The sequence below is a fragment of the Orcinus orca genome, chromosome X, assembly GCF_937001465.1.
Source record: "Orcinus orca chromosome X, mOrcOrc1.1, whole genome shotgun sequence".
NCBI classification, from domain to species: domain Eukaryota; kingdom Metazoa; phylum Chordata; class Mammalia; order Artiodactyla; family Delphinidae; genus Orcinus; species Orcinus orca.
The window spans coordinates 59,608,570-59,626,845 of NC_064580.1; positions in this window are offsets into that span (position 1 = coordinate 59,608,570).

Here is an 18,276-nt window from a genome sequence, read left to right on the forward strand (position 1 = left end):
AAACTGGAAGAAGAGCGGCTAAGGCAGGATGGAATTGGCTGTGGGACCCTGCCTGCCACTTGGCTTTTTCCAGTGAGGTTTTCAATAAGACTGAACACAGTGTGTGCCTCCGGGGCTGGCTCTGAGCAGGCTGCGTCTCTTTCCTCCACGCTGCTCCCTCCCCAGACACTGCAGCTCTCACAGAGATTTCCACCCAAGAGTGTATATACGTTCTAGATCAAAATGCTCCCCACGCCCGTAGAGCGTTCAAACTTATGAATACTTCAGGTTTCGGTACACACAGAAATGTGTGTCTATACAGAGACATTCATTCATCCGGTGAACAAATATGTTCCCCTGCTCAGAGAGATCCCAGGGCCTCCTGTCAGTATGATTACTGTTTCTCACCATACTTCCGATTTACCTGGTGATTCATTGTTTTAAAAATACTTCCTCATCCATTCACCATTTCCTCCTTATAAAACTCGTTAAGGTATAACAGTGAACAGCTTTCACTGTTATAAATGGAGAAACTGAGGTTCAAAGGCCAGAACGTACTTTTTTCAAGATCAGAGTCAGTGGCGAAACCGGTCCCAGAAGGCAGGCTCCCTGACTCCCGGTTCTGTGTGGACTTACTAGCAGCAGGCCATCTCCTCCAGGCACAAGCTCCCACACCCTCTCATGGGTGACTGTTTCAGTGTTTGAAGTTGATAAGAGGCCAGACAAGAAATTCAGGCAAGGCTTTATTGGGACTTGTGCTACAGCACGAAGGAGCAAGAACAAGTAACAGTTGCCCTTGCTTGCTCCCTGGGGGGTGTGGGGAGAGCTGGTTACTTAAATGGCGTGAAGGTGGGGCGAATCAGTGGGTCAGGGTGGAGGGGTGGCTTAGGTGGTCTGCCCACCCCCTTGGTGGTGCTTTGTTCAGGGATCACACTCAGTAGCCTGCTTTTGCTCCCAGCACCTCAGAAGTGGCAGTTGGGTTTTGGCCTTTTTGTATCTTGTTCATAATTTTCCCTAACTGTGCTTGCATGCAGTTATCTTTAGTCCCTTATAGTTTCTTTATATTCTGTTGCTCAAGGAGATATTTACCCAGATGCAAGCACTCCAGTAAAGGGTCCCAGGTCCCAGTCTGTCTTATTCCTAAAGTGACTTCAGTGTCGGGGCAGCAAAGAGAAACTGAATGTACTTGCTCCATCCACATCTCCATCCACATCTCCCACCGTGTACTTCTCTCTCTGGCTGGCATTCCAGGGTTTTCTAAGACCTCTGGAGGATGCTCTTATTCAGAGAGAGAGCAATCCCTGTGCAGCCCAGCAGTGCCCACCCAGATGGCCTGCTCTGATGACTCCTTCTTGGAGGGACCTGCCCCACCCCATTGCACAGCTCTGCCTGCATTCCCTGACATTTCCCACTCTGCACAGTGACCAGAACTTCCCCCCAAATATATGACTGCATGGTGTCATTTATTGACCTCTACGCAACCCTGCCCAGAACTAGGCTAGTGGCCTAAACCTGACACTTCCTGTTCACTCCACTCAATCTGAACTCAACTGCTAGGCTCTCAGGGGCTGGCTCCCTATCCTCTCCCTCAAAATTCACTTCTTCCAGCAAGCCTTTTTTGATTAACTCCATTTGGCTCCTAACCCCCTCCCCCAGCTATATTCTTTCCCCTGCTATTTACCCCCTGGAAGCAGGGGGCAGGTGACCCTTAGGGACTATATCACCTGTCTGCCTGGCCCTCTGGGCTCTTGTTGGGTTCAGTCAATGGGAGGCACCTGCAGGGGATGGGAGGGTGATGCCAAAATCTTCGCTCTCTGCACTGATGTCGAATAGAAGCAGAGACAGGGTTTGGAGGAAAGAGAGAGTAGCTTTATTCTTTGCCAGGCAAAGAGGGAACACAGCAGGCTAGCACCTCAAGGACTGTGCCCCCCTTCCCTGGGGAATAGGGAAAGGTTTTTATAGCCAGGGTTCATGGTCTGAGGTAGGTAATAAGGCTCAGAGTAATGAAGGTCTTGCATTTTTTTCCTTTTCTTCTGTAAATTCACGGCCAAAGTTGCTGTCAGGTGGCTCAGCAACCGGGTCTGGTGTCCCTGAAGTTTTTGGCCTGTGACCTTTCTGAAATGAAGAGTGCTACAAGGGAGTGTAGGGGGAGAAGAATGCCAGGTGCAGAGTGTAATTCATATGGAGTCAGAGAGTAATTTGCTTTGTGAAGGACAAGTCTAGCTACAAGTATTTGTTAGTAGTAACAGCTAAAGAATAACCAAGATTGCTTAACTCTTTAAGGCCTGTTTATGCGGTTTCCCCAGCCTGTTTATTGTTCCCTTATTTTCCTTGTTTATCAGAAAAGTCTCTTTTCTATTTTTGCCGCAACAAGGGGAGTAGAGAGAAATCAACATATTTCTTCTCCTCTCCTTCCCCCCTGCAGCAGCACCTTCTTCTGGCAGAAGCACCCCTCTTGTTGGTGACCAACCTTCCATAATTCAAACTCTCTGGGACAGCAAACAGGCCAGCCTCTCACTCATCTTCCCGCCTCCCTCCCTCCCATCCTCCTTGCTCTCACACAGTCACACATGCCCTCATTCACATACTGTCACACACATACACATGAGGTCTTGCTCCCCCCATGCACTAACCTTCACATGCAGCTGCCAACACACCTCAGCCCTTCAGGGACACAAGGACGCACACAGAGACATACAGGAGCTCATACACACACGCTCACAATCACACACACACATACACTCAGAAGCCCTGTCTGAATTGCTCTTAAAGCTTTCTTCCTTTGTCCTCCCTCAGGTGCTCCCAGCTGCCTCTCCAGACTGGGAGAGGAACTTAAGAAGCCAGGCCTGTCTAGGGTCCCACAGTGCCAGCTGAGCCTCGGGACCCTGCCAGCTTCTTTCTCTCCCAGAGAGTCAGGAAACAGTTACCGCTGAGAGGGAGAAAGAAGGATCAGAGGACTTTCCTGCTGTCAGGTGCCAGGCACCCACCCTGTCTGCCCCAGGCCTCAACAGGCAGGGCAAAATAAAAAAGCTGAAAAAGACCCAGCTGGCGCTGCCATCCTGACCTCATTAGGAAAGTCGGAGATGGACGGTCACTTTTTTCATCCAAACAAATATTTTTGAGTGTCTCTTCTGCACTAGGCACAGGGGATATAGTGATGAACAAAAGAAATGTGGCCCCTCTCCCTTATGAAATTTACAGTAGAGGATGAGACAGGCTGTAAATCTGTCAGATGGTTAATTACAGTTATTTGTGGTGAGCTCTATAATGGGAAATGATGGGGCATAATGAAAGCATGCATAGGGAGAACAAACCTACCTTGGAGGGCCAGGGAGGCTTACCGGAAAAATGTTACAAACTGAAATCTGAAGAATGAACAGGAATTAATTAGGTAAAAGTGGGGTGGGTGGGTGTGGAGGAGAAGGCTGTTTCAGGCAGCGGAAACAGCATGGGCAAACGCCCTGAGGCTGGAAACATTTGGAGTGTTTTAGAAGCCCGATGTGGTTAGAGCATAGTGAAAGCAGAAGAGACGGCTAGCAGAGGACATGTGACAGGTAGAGCTCATGAAAGCCGTGGCAGAGACTGGACTTGAATCTAAGGGCAACAGGAAGCCACTGGAAGGTTCTGTACATGGGAGTGCATCGTTTGATTTGCATTTTAGAAAGATCATTCTGGCTTCTGTGGAAAGGATGGTTTGGAAGAAGGCAAGAGCCAACTCAGAGAGACCAATAGGGAAGGTATATTGGGCAGAGTCCAGTTAAGAAAACAACCCACTCTGTGTCTTCCAAACAGAGGGAATTTAACATGGGGACTGGGTTACATAGAGGACAGAAAAGCTGAGAAGCCAAACAAGGGAGAGTGAGGCAGCCCACAGTTTAGCAGCAGCAGGAGACAGCTATCACCCCTAGGCTGGGGGAACAATGGGAAAAGGGGGGTTACTTGAACCTGGAAGCTGGGCCAATCCAATGGAAGCTAGAAGCACAGAGAGTTGTCCGGTGAGAGATGGAGCATAGAGGAGAGACACAGCTACTGCCAGAGCCACCACCCCAGGCAGAAACAGAGGCGGAGAAAGACCCAATTAGTCTTGTCCTCTAGTCTCCCACCAGTGCCTCCCATTGGCCAAACCCAACACAGAACAGGGTGGGGGGAGGAGTAGAGGCAATATCTGAGTGTAAACTGGCAAATGATTGACACACAGAGTCCAGTATCACTAACCAGGTAAGGAATGCTGGTGGCCTAAGCTAGGGGGACTAAGTCTTTGCTCACAATTCCCTGCACGCAAACATTGTGACATTTCCAGCAGCCAGTCTCCTACGGATGAGGCTACCTGAGTGTCTGATAGTCAGGGAGGGAGTGGTAGGGTTAGGGCACAGAGTGCAGAGATGCCTCCACTCACAGTCTGTCTCATTCCCATGAGACCAAATCCCAGAGCAAAGGTTTCAGGTACTCAGGCTACTCCTGCTTCCTCCCCACCAAATCCCCAAAGTACTAATTGCTCCCATCTCTTCTGGACATCAGAAAAATGTCATAATTTTCAGTCCTCTCTAGGAGAGTCTGTACAATGACTCTGTTATTCTGGTCATCCTAGAACACAGCTCTGTTTCGTGACACTCCTTGGCTCAAGAACCATCAATGGTTCCCCATTATTTAATAGAGAAAGTCCAAATTTAGACTGTGGACATCCATGATGGTCTATAACCTAGCCCCAGTCTACCTCCCTCACTTGATCTTCCCTCTTCTATTAAGTAATAGTGCTAATTGCTATTTATTGAGATGTCTACTATCACCCGGATATTATTTTAAGAGCTCTACATGTATTAGCTCATCAAATTCTCATAACAGCCCTATACAAAGGTCCTATAACAGACCCATTTAGTAGATGAGGAAACTGAGATGAAGAGAAGTAAGGTAAACCACCTATGGTTACATGGCTGTAGGGACAAAAGTTGTAGCCTCCGTCCATGACTGATGCTTTACTCAGTGTTCAACACATCATGCCATGTATATTTGGACTGCCTTTTTGCTTCCTTTTCTTTGTTTTACTTAACTCTATGGGGATTCTATGGGACTCAGGGCCTCACTGGGAGGCTTTCCTGATCACCCCCATTCATGCTACTGTGAACATAGCAGTTCAGCGAGCAGGAACTCTCTTGTGACTCTCATGTGGCATTATGAACCAAGCAAGCTTGGCCTTCCAAGACAGACAGAGCTGTCTGTGAAAGCTGTGACCTTGGGCAAGTCACTTCGCCTTGCTGAGCTACCTCAGCTTCCTCATCCCTAATATGGAGCTAATGATAACATCTGCCTCAAAGGCAGCTGGAGAGATTGAGTGGGCAGTGGATAAAAGCAAAGCCTCTGCAGAAAATAGAAAAACAGGAGATTAAATAAATCAAAATCTTTGTTTTTTGAAAAAAATCAACAAAAGAGATGAACCACTAACAAATTTAATTTTAAAAAGGGAAAAAGCACAAATGAAATGACAGGAAAGAAATAACTATTAATACACAGCAAATTTTAAAAAGTAATAAAAGACTACTTTGTATAACTATATGTACATAAATTAGAAAACCTAGATGAAACGCATCATTTCATAGGAAAATACAATTTACCAAAATGGGCCCAAGTGTCAATAGAAAGCATAAGCAGAGCAGTTATAACAGAATTAAAGGAAATTATTAGATCCCACAAAAGTCAGTAGACCCAGATGATATCATAGGGAAATCCTGCAAAAGAGACCAGATAGCCTTAGTGCTACGTAAATTGCTTCAGAGAAAATGAAGGAAAACTTCCACATTCTTTTTATAAAGTGAGTGTAACACTAACATCTAAATATGATATGATATATACTATAATATGATAAAGATAGTTTTAAAAGGAGGAAATTTCAGATGAATATCACTTATGAATATTGATGCAAAAAATTCTGAAATAAAACTTAAGTGAACAGACTTCAACAGCACATTAAGAAAACATCATGACCGGGGCTTCCCTGTGGTTGAGAGTCTGCCTGCCGATGCAGGGGACATGGGTTTGAGCCCTGGTCCGGGAGGATCCCACATGCCGCAGAGCGGCTGGACCCGTGAGCCATGGCCACTGAGTCTGCGTGTCCGGAGCCTGTGCTCCGCAATGGGAGAGGCCACAACAGTGAGAGGTCCGCGTATCGCAAAAAGAAAAGAAAAGAAAAGAAAACATCATGACCAAGGAGGGTTTATGAAGAAATACAAGGATTATTCAATAGTAGAAAATCTATTAATATAAACTACTATATTAATACATTAATAGTTCTGAAAAAGCCTTTGAAAAAATTCAACATTCATTCTTAATAAAAACTCTGAAGAGAAAAAAAAAAGCCTCTGGCAGTGGAAGTAAAATCTCTTGACTAAGACCTGACCGTAACTTGCTGGTTTCCTCACGTCCATTGGCTGGCTCTCTTAGAGAGTGAGGCTGCAGTTTAGGGAAGCAAAGGCCCTTGAGTGGCTCTGTCCCTGGAGAAAGGAAAGGAAGTGGTCAATTACTGCGGCCCCTCCACAGGCAACCCTGTACTCTGTGTTCCAGACACCTTCTCTTTTGGACCTTGACAGCTACCCTGTGGGGCAGTGTCAGTATCCCCGTGTCGCAGATGAGAATGCCAAGGCCTTTGAAAAGGAAGGGAAGGTAGAAAACAGGAAACAGCCTGAGGCTCAAGCTCCCACCCTGGGGATCAGGTCCCAGTGCGTTGTGGGAGAAGTTGTTCTATTATCGCAGAAGGGCCCAGGCCCTCCCACCTTTCAGAGTCTTGGTCTAGAAGAGACACCCTCTGCTCGCCATGGGTGGTGGTGCCCACTGTGTCTGGTGAGCCTTGCCCTAAAGGCTGCACGTGCCTTCGAAGCACACCCTGGGATTCAGCCACTTACCAAACACTTCTGAGAGGACACCACCACAATATTACCAAAGCTCCTTATGCAGACAAATATTCACAAACCATAAAGATGTTTCAAAACAATTTATAAAGGAGTGGTGCATCCTGCCCAGAAGAAATGGGGCTGGTCCAGAGTGGGAGCCACAAGTCTGGTGGCTGTGTATTCATCTCTCTGCAAGTATATACAAATTACTCCAACTTTCAAATTGTAATAATTTATGTGTATATTTCCTGTAGCAGATACTTCCAGAACTCCAGAATGGCCCCAGCCTATGGCAGTCATGACCGTGAAAAGCTGAGACAGAAAGCAAAGAAGAAACGAAGCAGAGAAACAGCAAATCCTCACGTACCACCTGATTTATTTCAGATACTGGACCTGTGCCTGGTGCTTATTTGCATGTCTGGAATCTGTTCTCACTGGCCACCTCTGCTCACTAGCTTCTCTCCTAGAATCATGTGTTCTTCTGTGTATTTCTCATCCTCCAGAAAGCTTTGCACAGCCTGGGCACTGATATATATACATACATACACTGATATATATACAGTCCATATCTATGGACTGATAAGTCATCAAATTTCTATAATAACAGTCATCCTTCTCCCACATATATGTATTACATTTAACAGTTTAGAAAGTACTTTCAGATAAATTATTTTATTTGCCTCCCAACCCCAGTTGTATAGAGAAGTACTATGAGAGGGAGATGATAAGTGGAACACACATTGGTCAGGGATGCAGGGGTCCCAGGTGCAAGTCCTGGTGTGGCTACTTACTCATTCTGTGGCTTTGAGAAACTTTTCTCCTTAACTATAAAATGAGGGGATTAGATCAGATTGGAGATAAAAGGGTTTTTATTGAAGTAGAGTTGCAGTACAATATTATATAATTTATAGGTGTACAATGTAGTGATTTACAATTTTAAAGTTATAAAATATATGAATAATTAATTAACATTAATAATATACCCTTTTTAGTTATAAAATATTGGCTATATTCCCCATGTTGTACAATATATCCTTATAGCTTGTTTTGTACCTAATAGTTTGTACCTCTTAATCCCCTACCCGTACATTGCCCCTCCCCACCCACTGGTAACCACTAGTTCGTTCTTTATGTCTGTGAGCCTGCTTCTTTTTTGTTATATTCAAGAGTTTGTTGTATTTTTTAGATTCCACATGTACGTGAGATCATACAGTATTTGTCTTTCTCTGTCTGACTTATTTCACTCAGCATAATACCCTCCAAGTCCATCCATGTTGTTGCAGATGGCAAGATTTCATTCTTTTTATGGCTGAGTAGTATTCCACTGCGTATCACATCTTCTTTATAGATTAGGGATAAAAATTTGCACAATAGGCACTGGCTACCTGAAACACTGTCTGGAGGCAGATTTTGAGGGCATCTGTACTAAGGGAGAAAGAGTTCCATGATTGGACCAGTGATATCTGCCATGGATGAGGGAGAGAGGAGGCATAGCACATGTGCCACCTATCCACGCTCTTTGGACTAGAGGGTATTTAAGAGCCCATTTCAGTTCTGAGAATTGGGAGTTTTCAAGTACTATGCCCCCGAGGTAACTCAGGGAGATCAAGGCAGAGCTGGGACTAGTCTCGTTCCTCTACCAAATAAGCTTTCCACCTCCCCTCCCAAGATCCATCGGGGGCACTGGACTCATCATTTACTTTGGTCCTAGGTACCCAGTAGAGATTTGCTGAGTATTTACTTTGTAGTTTGTGGGAAGCCACTCCCCCAAATGTTGTTTTCAAGGTATATTCATGTTGTAGCCTGGATCAGTACTTCAATATTACATATATTTAATGGATAAAATTTGTTAAGTACTGACAGTACAGGGAAGAAAATAAAAATCATATTTAACTCCACCATCCCGGGGAATCAGTGTACACATTTTAGTGTATTTATTTTCAGGCTTTCATATATTATGATATTATATTATATATTATATATACTATACCATTAAGGAGCTTCCAAAAAAATAACGTCCAGTGTTCCATCCTGTGGGTGAGCTGTATTAATTTAAACAACCCCCTATTGTTGGCTGTTTAGGTTGTTTCCAATTTATTTTAAACTGCCAAGTTTTAAACAGTGCAGAGAGTCTCGTTAGTCTGAGACGGTTTCAAGGTAGCCCAGTACAGAGGCAGGGAGACTGTTGACATGCACTCTTAAAGTTCATCTTGTGCTAAATTCTCTCTCCAAGGGGGTCGCTTTTGTTCTCCTTGAGAAGTTTATTTCAGCGATAGCTAGGATTACTTTTGTCTGCTCTCTGAGCTGACACACTCTTCCTTCCAGTTCCAGGCTGCTTATAGCTTTAGCCTTCTTGGTGACAAATCCCAATTCCTGTCTTATCAACCACTGTGGTAGCTGCCAAGAAGTAATCTTTGTTGAGGCTCACAAGAATAGCTTTAGGGATACCTTCCAGGGCCCGGTGGGAAACCATATCCTTCCAGAAATGAGAGGGGGCAAGGGCAGCTGAAGCCAGACTATGGGGTCAAGAATGGTGGAAGAGGGCCCTTGAGACGGGAGTCTTTTGTTCATGGCTGGGGGACCCCTGTAAGCTTCAGGTGGAGGAAAGTTGCGGGAGGGAGGTCCTGCTGAGGAGAGGTGTGGAGCCAGAGACAGGAGGACCAGTTAGGAGAGGTCGACATTCCTCTGCAAATAGAAGGAAATAAAAGGTGGATAAAAGGACAGATAATACCAAGGATTTCTCAGATCCTTTCCAAAGTATGCCAACTGACTTTGCATTCCCCCTCCCAATGACTGTCTTCAGGAGCTAGGTGAGACAAGGATTATGATGCTCATTTGAAGCATAAGGAAAATGAATCTCAGAGAAGTGAAGTAACTTACCCAAGGAGGAGAACTCATCCCTCCATTCATTTGACAGACAAGCTCAGGCACTGTGCTGGTCACAAAGATGAATACATCTTGAATCCTATCCTTTACTGGGCAACAGCCATATGATAGGAATGGTGAACAAGAAAGATGTTGTCCCCACCCTCAAAAAGCTCTTGTGTCTATAAGCACCTTGCCCATCAGGTTGGCAGGTTGTACAGTCCGCTCTGTCTGGCCTCTGGCTGGACCTGTATACTAGGGTCTTAAGCAAGGTCCATCAAACTTTTGGAGGTCTGACAAAAGATTCTAGCCCTCCACACCTCCATATCCCCTGACTGAGGGACAGACCAGTACCCTGGACCAAGACCATCCCCAAGATGGGATCTGAGCTTTGACCGCATGGTCCAGTGGGGAGAGACACCTGGATGAAATAGCAGAGTGTCCAGGTTTTTCCCTCTTCAGGAGTAGTGAGTGCCCTGTGGCTGGGGCTGTGCAAGCAGACACTGTGAGAACACTTGCTGGGGAAGCTGTAGAGGAGTTTGGGGCATCGGGTACCAGTGGCAGTGGACATGGAGAGGAACTAGGTGGATCCCCATGTCCTTTTCTGCTTTGAGAGCTGTGATATGGATATTCTGCCCAGCTTTCTCCAGAGACAACCCCACAGGTTTCCCCCATAGATGGAGAGTGGAGTGCAGTTCCCCAGCCAGGTCAACCCCCTGGGGCTACTGGGTGGTCCAGAGAGACATTCTAATATTCCTGTCATTCTCCCTACCTGTCCCATACACCTGAGTCCCTACCCTCAGTGTAGCCTTGGTTGCTAGGTGAAGGATCAGCCTTGGACACTGAAGCCTATTGTGGTTTGGCATCTGCCCACACTTACAGTTGAGCCTGGTGGAAGTGGGAGATGCTGGGGATCAGGTAGCCTGTTGTCTGCCTCCTAATTTGGCCTATTCTGAGCTTGGGGTGGCCCAGCCACGCTCTTTTCTCCCGCTGACTCATCTGGAGTCTTAGTGCCTGAAGTTCGCACAAGAAGACACATATCTAAGCAGAAGTTTCCCAGGGAATGCGTCAGTGAGGGAAGGAAAAAAGAAGGGAGAGAGGAAGGGAGGAAATTTTTATTGAACTTCACTTATGTGCCAGGTGCCATAGTAAGCACCAAAGGAAAGTCTTTGATGGAAAGAACAAAGACTTTAGAGTTTGACATTCATTTATTCATAATTTTATCCATTTATTTAAGAAACATTTGTTGAGCATACTATGTCAGGCATTGGACTAGGTACTGGGGATATTAGAGTGAAAAACCACAATCTCTGACCTCATGAAATTACAGTCTACTGGGAAAGACAGACACAAAGTAAATCATTCCCCAAATTGATCTTGAATTACAAAGTGTGATAAATGCTCTGAAAAAAATTAAAGTGGCTTTGAGAGTGTATAGCAAGGGGAGCCCAATTCAGATTTGGGGAGTGGGGAGGGAAGTGTCAAGGAAATCCCCTATGAGGAAGAGACCCCATAATAAGAACTTAAGGATGCGTAAGGGTTAGCCAAATCAAAGTGCAGGGAAGAATGTTCCAGAAAGAGAAACTACACCAAGCTAGGGCCTCAGGATGGGGAAGAGATTAGAATGCTTAAAGAATTAGGAGACTGGTATGACTGGGGCAAGAGATTGATCCTGCAAATTGATCCCTGCAGGATTTGTTTCTTCCTAATCCTCTTTCAGGTACCCAAGGGTCAGGGACTGCAGGCTCCATTGGAAGGGGGGAGAGTGAAGCCCCGCAGAGGAAACCAGCCTCTCAGTTCCTACAGCAACAGTAGCCTGTCAAGCTTCCCCAGGCCTAAGCCCAGCTCTGCCTTTCATCGAGCAACCCAGCGTGGTATACGAGCACTTAGTGGGAGAGTCTTTAACTTGGAAGGGGCCTGAGTCCGCCTGGCTATCTCCACCTTGTTCTTAAAAATCTGCTTCTAGTGTGGCCCTTCCCCACAGTACTTTCTGAACACCTGCTCTGCTCCAGGCCTTTGCTGGGTGCTGAGGATATAGAGATGAATTTAACGGTTTCTTCTTCAAGGAGTAGGGAGACAGGCATAAAGAAAGAATTGCCTTTGTCATCAGGAAGTCCTCAGCATCTAACTTTCTCTCCTGCAGCAGTCCAGGACGATGTCACCCTAGACTCCTTTACACTAGCCCCCCCTCAGCTTCCTGACATCACCTTGGTAGGATGTAGTAGGAGCTTCAGACTTCAAGCTGAACTTTGGCTAATGTCCTCTGCTCACCAGGACAAAGACCTTCCAATTCCCTCTGGCTTTTCTGTCTGCATTGCTCTATCGCTTAGCTCTGAGGACACAATGGAAAAGTATTTCTGTGAACCTGAGCTAGTGACAGGGGAGGGGTGAGGTGTGGTTTCCTGGAAGCTTATGTACTCCTACCCCTCCCAGGTCAGAGAATAGAAGGACACTGGACTGGGACTTCTTCCAGGAGTGGGGGTAGAGAGCACCCTGGGACCATAAGGGATTAAGTGGCAAGAGTCATGGGAGAGACACTGAGCAGTCAGGGAGAGGCCCTAATCTCCCACCTCTCCCACTTTCCCCAAGCCATGTCCATTGCTGGCTGTCTCACAGGAGGGGTTATTGGCCATTCCTCCTGGGTGTGCAGAGGAGAGCAGTGGAGCAGTGATAAAGAGGGAGGCTTGGAAACTGGGCAGCCTGGGGTTGAATCTTTGTCAGCTGTAGGATTGTGATGGGCATCATCAAGGGTTCATCAATGTCAAGTTCTCTGTACTTCCAGGTACACAGGGATTATATGTTCCCACTTGTTTGAAGTTAGATGTGGCCATGTGACTTGTTCTGGCCAAAGAAGTGAGGGCAGAAGTGACAGGGGTCACATCAGAACCTAAGCATTTAATTGTAGGTCTTCAATTCTCCATCTTTCTCTTCCACAGTCTTGGTGATGGGGAAAGTGCACATGGAGATGTGGTGTCATAAGATGGTTGCTGTCTCCCCAGCCTGTGTCTTAGAACCCTCCTGCTGACCACGGTAGACATATAAGATGAGTGAGAGTAAACTTTCTTTTGAAGTCACTGAGATTTGGGTGATATTTATTACTGTAGCCTAATCTGGCCTGTGCTACCTAAAATAGAAATCATGGGCAAGTTACTTAACCTTTCTGCGTCTCAGTTTCCTTGTCTGTAAAATTGGGTTCATAAAAGTCTCAACCTCCTGTGGATATAAGGAATAAATAGAGCAATACATAAGGGACTTAGAACAGTTTGGGGCATAAAATATTAATATATTCAATGAATGTTAGATTTTTACTATTATCTCCCACCTGGAAAATCTCTTAAAACTTGATTGGATTAAGCATAGAGGTACAGAAACATAGACACTTAGGGTTGAGAAAAACTTTAAAGTTTTCTGATTCCACATTTATTTTGCGTTGGGGTCTTTTGTGCAGCACCCTTGACAAGTGCTTTCCAGCTCTTCTGGAGGTCCTTGCACTGGCTGCAAATGCAGAGCTGCAACATGTTCATAGATCCCTTCCCTCTCCCCGTCCCTAATGCATCTATAGTAGGGGTGCCACTCACACCTGGTATTCCTGCCTCTCTATCTGGTGTGTATCTGATGACACTGTTACCATACTTAGCACCAGTTTCTGCTGTCACTGATATAGTCATGGAGGGAAGGAACTGGGTGACATTCCCTTCAAGCTGCTTGCAAATCGTATCATGCCCCACCCTCACACAGTCCGCTGCCCTGTGCTCCCATCGGTCTCCCCTCAAAGACACTTCCCTGAACATGCATCCTGGGCTCAGAGCCCCTCTGACCATCTCTCTCAGTTGCTCCATCTCCTTTACTCCTCTTTTGTCCTTTCTGAAAGGGGCTTCCTGCTGTCTTCCTCCATGAAGTCACTCTGTGTTCTTCCCAGGCTCGTGAAAATTGACTCTTTGCCTCCCCATGATCTTTGCTTCCCAGGGTGGTCACAGCTCCCTCAGACTGAGCTGTAGCAGAGGCACCTATGGGCCCGTGTGGTCACATGCATGAGGTACCACCTGAGAGAGGTGGAGAGGCTGGATGCCAAATATCACTCCCACCTGTCACTCACAGTGTCTCACTGCCACCATTTGGGATAAATTACTGCCTTGTGTTAAGTTGCAAAGAACACAGGTGGGCTAATTACTGGCTCCAGCCATGTAGAGGAATTTGGGCAGCTGTCCTTAAAGCCCAGTCTGAGGTACTCTTCATTGGAATCATCTCGGGTGCATGTTCAAAATGCAAATTCCTGAGGTGGTCTTGTGGGACTGGTTTTCTGCTATCAGAAGAAGGATAGCTGGGAGAAGAAGCAAATTTTGAGCATAGGTCCTTCCTCTCCCACCCTGGGGCCACCAAGATCCCATCTACGAGGTCTGCTTGTGACAACACCTTCAAGGTATGAAGTCAGAGACCATGTCCTCTTGAGTCTTGACTTTTAAGTAAAAGGAATATGGGGGCTTCACAAGATTCAGGAAGGCAGTTGTACCATTTGGACAACACCTCATTCCACTTTGAAGAAGAAGGACTAGCAAGATGGTATGGGCTGAAACTACAACAAGGGGCATCCATGATAGAGGTGGGTTGCTAGTCAGACAGTAGGAAGAATTTCTGTCAATAAAACTTCCTCTCATTTGTGCAGTGGTTTATAATTTATAGAGCTCTTTCATGTTCACACTCTTCTTTAAGCATCCCACAACATCGTAAGGTGGACACGAATTACTTCTATTTTACAGAGTTGGAAATTGGGTTCAGAGAATTTAGGTAACTTGCCCAAGATCACTCAGCTACTAAGTCTTGGAGAAGAAATCTGGCTCCAGGTCTGCCCCTGGGTGATAATTACAGGCAGTTCTGTGTCAGTTGGATGAATCCTGGAACAGATTCCAGGTCTCAGAGAGGTCACCAAGTGGGTTAGAGGCCCCAGGGGTTCCCTATTCCCATTGTGATGCCTTCCCTCTCCCTAGGGTAGGTCTGGAAGAGATGGAACCTGTCCTTGTGGATAATTAACCTTCATTGCTCTCCATAGGGCTCCTGGCTCTCAGCAGCCACTGTTTGAACAAGGGTGTCATCTCCAGGTGATCTCTGGACTGGCCGATAAGGCACCCATGTCTCTACTTGAATGAGATACTGTCGGCGAAGAAGATGCCTGTCTCCATTCTCCTCCAATGGGCTGGTCCCAATAGCTTACCTAATACTTGCTAGGTGACATTTACCCCAGTGAGAACACATGGGGGGGGCAGAGGTTAGCCTAGTACAACCCCTATCTTGAAGCAGGAGAGACAGAGTCAACTGAAGAGTGACTCTCTGCTGAAGGAGTTTGGAAGACGAGATTTCCTAGCTCCTCTTCATGTCTTCATGGTAAGTGGATGCCCTCTGTGTTTGCTCAGTATCTCAAGAACCCGTTTTATTCTAGGAAGAATCTGCTCTATGCACTCAAGGACCAGCCTGGGCTACAGAAGTACCAGGTTCTAGTCTGTCTCTGCTATGGACTCACTGTGTGACCTTGACAATTCAATTCCCCTCTCTGAGCTTCACATTCCAAGGGCCTTTCTATTTAGTAACTCAAAAGCCTCTGATCAGATGATGCTATGTCAAGAGTTAATGTGCATATCTGCAGTTAAAAATTCACTATGGGGAGGAAACTGACTGACAGGAAAGAGTAATGTATTCATTAGAGATATGCAGTTGTACTCAGACATACTTAGGGATATTTAGTTGGGGTGGAACAGAGAATAAGGTAACAGGAAGGAGGTGGGCAGACTAGTAGATGGCCTCACAAAGAAGAGGGAAGAGAGGTATGAACAAAGAGATCTGGTAGAAATGACAGGGCGAAGGGGTGAAAATGAGAGAAGGGAGAATCCAAAGATGGACAGGACAGAGCTACTGGAGGGAAATTTTGGCACTCATGAGTCTCCCTGCCTGCTGGATATCTCCCCTTGGATGTCCCATCAGCACCTCAAAGCCACCATAGTTCTACCCCAACTCAGCATCTCTTCCCTCTTGAGCCAGATCCTCTGGTCAATCAGTCCCCAAGTCCAGGGGTTTTTCTCTCCCCCTTACCATTCACGTTTGAGTCTGTCCCCACCTCCATATCCACACTGCCACTACCACACCATCATCATCTTTCAGCACTCACCTGTCCATATTCTTTTTATTGAGGTATAGTTAATTTACAATGTTGTGTTAGTTTCAGGTGTACAGCAAAGTGATTCACATATATATATATACATATATATATATATATTCTTCTTCAGATTCTTTTCCATTATAGGTTGTTACAAGATACTGAGTATAGTTCCCTGTACTATACAGTAGGACTTTGTTGTTTATCTATTTTATATATAGTAGTGTGTATATGTTAATCCCACACTCCTAATTTACCTCTCCCTGCCCCCTCAACCGGAATAACATAGTGCCTCCTGTTTCCCTGAGTTCACGCTTGAGTTCTCCAACCCATACTCCGCACCCCTGAAAGACCCTTCAATGGCTCAACAGTGCTCCCCAGTTAAAGTCCAAACTCTTCTCCACGGTCTCCAAGGCCCTGTGTGGTCTGGTGCTTGCCTTCCTCTGCAACCTCATCTCTTCTACTCCCCGTGTAGATGGCAACATTCCTATCTTACAAAACAGCTCTTGTCCATCTCCAGACTTTGGCACATGCTGCCTCTTCTGCCTAAAACATCTTCTTTCTTCCTACTTCATCACTTGGCAAACTCTTTCTCATCCTTTGAGCCTCGTCTCATACAACCTCTCCTTCTGGGAGCCAGCCTGGGTTGGCGGTTCCTCTTCTGGGTCCCCACAACCCTTGGGTGTCTCTTTGTGACTGAGCTGATCACACTGACTAGTATTTATCTGGTTACATTCCAGACTCCCGCACTAGACTGGGAGCTCCTTGAGGACAGGAATTATGTCTTTTTTGTCCTTGTATGGCATTTTATATATGGGTGCTTAATAAATGTGTGTCGAATGAATGTTGAAATGGCTTGGTACCTTATACATAGTAAGCCAATGTTTATCGGCTTGAATTGCTATCCAGGAAAGAAGCAGTAGATGGGGATGTCAATGAAACGGCATAGGACTAGAAAAGAGTTTGAGGTAGTGGAGCAGAGTTTCGGCTGGAAGCCAGAGTTCTTGCTAGGAAGGATTACATGAGTTGAGAGAAGGGGAAGCCGGTCCAGGCCACAGGTGTGGGTGGGTGTTGTGCCATGGAGACCTGAAGGAAAGACACCAGATTTAGCTCTTCAAGCAAACCAGATGGTTCTCTGTAACCACACTGCTCATTCCCCACTGTGTAGGCTGGCTGTGTGCTTTTGCACACCGGGGTATTTTGCAGCCTGGATGGCTGGCAGAGGGAGATTCGTGAGACCTCATTCACTGCATAAGTATTAGTTGAGCACCTATGTTATGCCAGGCACTATTCTATACACTGAGGAACTCAGCAGTGAATATAAGAGGCAAATACATACAAAAATCCCTTCCCTCATGAGCCCTCCTACACTGTTGGTGGGTAAATTGGTGCAACCGCTATAGAAAACAATATGGAGGTTTCTTATAAAACTAAAAATAAAGTTACCATATGATCCACGAGTCCCACTCTTGGGTTTATATCCAGAAAAGACAAAAACTCTAACTGGAAAAGATACATGTACCCCAATGTTCATTGCAGCACTATTTACAATAGCCAAGACATGAAAGTAACAAAAATGTCCATAGACAGATGAATGGACAAAGAAGTTGTGGGGTGTGTGTGTGTGTGTGTGTATATATATATATATATATATATATGTATATATATATATATATGAATATTACTCAGCCATTAAAAAGAATGAAATGATGCCATTTGTAGCAACATAGATAGACCTAGAGATTATCATACTAAGTGAAGTAAGTGAGACAGACAAAGACAAATATCATATGATATCACTTATATGTGGAATCTAAAAATTGACACAAATGGACATATTTATGAAACAGAAACAGACTCACAGACATAGAAAACAAATTTATGGTTACAAAAGGGAAAGAGGAGGGTAGGGATAAATTAGGAGCTTGGGGTTAACAGATACAAACTACTGTACATAAAATAAACAACAAGAATTTAGTGTATAGCACAGGGAACTATATTTAATATCTTATAATAATCTATAATGGGAAGGGAATCTGAAAAAGTATATATATACCAGAATCTAACTCAACATTGTAAACCAACTATACTTCAGTTAAAAAAAAAATCCCTTCCTTCATGGAGCTCACATTCTAGTGAAGGGAGACAGATCAAAAGCAAAATAAATAAAATTTATAGACTGCTAGATGGTTATATATATATGGAGAAAAATTAAGGAGGGAAGGGAGTTAAGAAGTTGCTAGAAGGGGCATATGTTTCAATTACAAGTAGGGGAGTCATGGGCCTGCAGGAGGTTAGAAGCCTTTCCTGTGGTGAGGGGACATTGTAGAGGGGACTGGCGGTGTGAGCAATAGCAAGCTCCCCAACAGGCCTCCAAGTGGAGGGAGGCTACAATGAGGAGCCAGC